Source organism: Vespa crabro, chromosome 3 (genome assembly GCF_910589235.1).
Source record: "Vespa crabro chromosome 3, iyVesCrab1.2, whole genome shotgun sequence".
Taxonomy (NCBI): Eukaryota; Metazoa; Arthropoda; class Insecta; order Hymenoptera; family Vespidae; genus Vespa; species Vespa crabro.
In genome coordinates, this window is record NC_060957.1 from 9,632,662 (window position 1) to 9,635,161 (window position 2,500).

At 31.5% G+C, this 2,500-nt stretch overlaps 1 protein-coding gene across 1 annotated transcript in view; it reads left to right on the forward strand.

The window, feature by feature from the left end:
* LOC124423110 (poly(rC)-binding protein 3) overlaps positions 1-2,500 on the forward strand; it is a 163,398-nt gene that overhangs the window by 46,203 nt on the left and 114,695 nt on the right. The window lies entirely within an intron of this gene.

Below are 2,500 nucleotides of genomic sequence, written 5' to 3' on the forward strand. Positions count from 1 at the left end.
AACCCCGTTTAAATTTAGTGCCTTCCGATGCGACCTCTTCTTCGAAAGAAAAGAAAGAAAATAGGAAAAGGTCGAGGAGTATAATTCTTTTTTTTTCTTTTTTTCTTAATTTTTTATTTTTTCTTTTTTTCCTACTGCCAAGAGTCCACGAGAAATTTGTATTGTAAAATGTATTATTAGGTTTTTTAATGAAAAGATATTATAAAAAATAATTGAGAAAGTGATACATACATGCATACACACGCGCGCACGTATACGCACATACACACACACAAAGACATACATATTATTAAATTAATTTTAAAAAGAAATTGATAATACTATGATATACGTATATAATCTTTTATAGATATAGATATATATAATCTTTGTTATATAATTTATATATAAGAATATTTAATCTTTAGAATCTATATATATATATATATATATATATATATATATATATATCTATATTATTTTTATATAAATTATAAAATCTTATTAATTTTCCTTTTGTATTTAATAATTCTAGACATTCACTCGATCTCGTTTATATAAGAAAAGAATGTTTCTTATCAAACGTATAAATGTAAAGACAATGTTAAATAAAGAAAGAGACAGGGATAGAAAGAGAGAGAGAGAGGGAGAGAGAGAGAGAGAGAGAGAGAGAGTACTAGTTCGGATTGAATTTTCACTAACTGGAGCGTGGACTAATTAACGCGACGTGAATAGCCGCTCGACAAACAATAGCGGGACGGTTCAAGGAGGGATGATACACCAATGTGGTAGTCGGTCTAGCTAGTGCCAAGCTCTCTCTCTTTCTCTCTCTCTCTTTTTCTCTACGAAGGACGCTCGAAAGTGGAAAGGGAGAAGGGCCGAATCTCTATCTCTCTCTCTCTCTCTCTCTCTCTATCTATCTCTCTTTATCTCTTTCTATCTCTCTTTACTAGGGTGACTAACGTGAAAAAAAAAGGAAAGAAAGATAGAAAGAAAGAAAGAAAAAAAGTAAGAAAGCAAAAAGAGAGGAAGAAAGAAAGAAAGAAAGATAGAGGAAACAAGAAAATAGAAAAAGGAAGGAAAATCATTGAGAAAAAGAATCGTCGGATGACCTCGGTAAGATCGACCCGTTTTCGTTTCTTTCATATCCACCACCACTTCGTTCTTTTCTCGTTCTCATTTTAATTTTTTCTTCTTCTATTTCCTTTTTCTTTTCTTTTTTTTCTTTTTTTTTTTTTTTGGTTTTTCTCCTTCCACTTTTTTCTTTCTTTTTCTTCCTCGTTTCCATTTTTTTTTTCTCTTTTTTTTTTTCTTTTTCTTCTTTTCCCCCTTTTTCCTTTTATTTCGAAATAAACACGTATTAAATCGTAAATATTATAATAGAGAGTTTCATTTTAGGTCTTTTAAATTTCGTTAAAGTTTCTCGAGGTCTGTTTTTTTCGATGATATAATTTCAATGACGACAATAGCAACAGTAATAACAATAACAACAAAAAGAATAAAAGAAAAATCAACTCAATATTCGAGAATACATACGTATTTACACGTACACTAATGAATACATATATACATACGTACATACATGCATATACACGTACGTAGATAGATACATATATGTATATATAGCTGTGCAACGCAAAATTGTTATTGCGAATTGCGTTAGTCTACGAGAGATGAAAAAAATACCAATAACCAACTTCACGGATGTTCGCGCTTCTCTCTCTTTTTTTTCCTTCTTTCTCTTCTATTTCTTTGTTTTCTTTATTTTCTTTCTTTCTTTTTTCTTTTTTCTTTATTTTTTTTTCTTTTTCTTTTTTTTTTTTTTTGATCGTCGAGTGTTTCGTCGTTATCTTTTGTTATCTCCATTATCCAGAAAAGAGGAAAGAAAAAAAAGAGAAGGAAAAAATCGAAAAGTAGCAAATGCACCGTTCCGAGTATTCGACCGATTTTTTCGCTGGAGAGACAACATTTTACTATGAATATTTAAATAACGACAACAAAGCGAGAATTATCGACTCGGCGAAATCGCATGAATGAAATGTGAAGAAATGAGCGAGGAAGAGCATAGGATGATGATAATGATGAGGAGGAAGAGGGAGGCGGGGGAGGGAGGGGGATTGATGAGAAAAAAATGATGCTTCGAAAAAGAGATCTGAAGAATAAAAAAGAGATTTGGAAAGCTGATTGGTTTAGGTAAATATTTAAGTAGACAGATAGTTAGACAAATTTGGACATTGGAATGAGAAGTTAGATTGAAGGATGAGGATTACTACTGTGACAGTTGATCTTATTCGTTGTTTAATATTAGACACTTTGACCACCTGTCATGTGTTACGTTTTGCAAATCAATATTTTCGATGCCACCAAAAGTGAAAGAGTAAAGAAAAGGAAACGAAGTGCAACGAGAAAAAACGAAAAGAAAGGAAAAGGAAAAAAGAAAAAGGGATAGCAACAAAAAAGCCATAAAGAAGAAAATAAAAGGAGAAAGAGAGAGAGAGAGAGAGAGAGTGAGAGAGAGAGA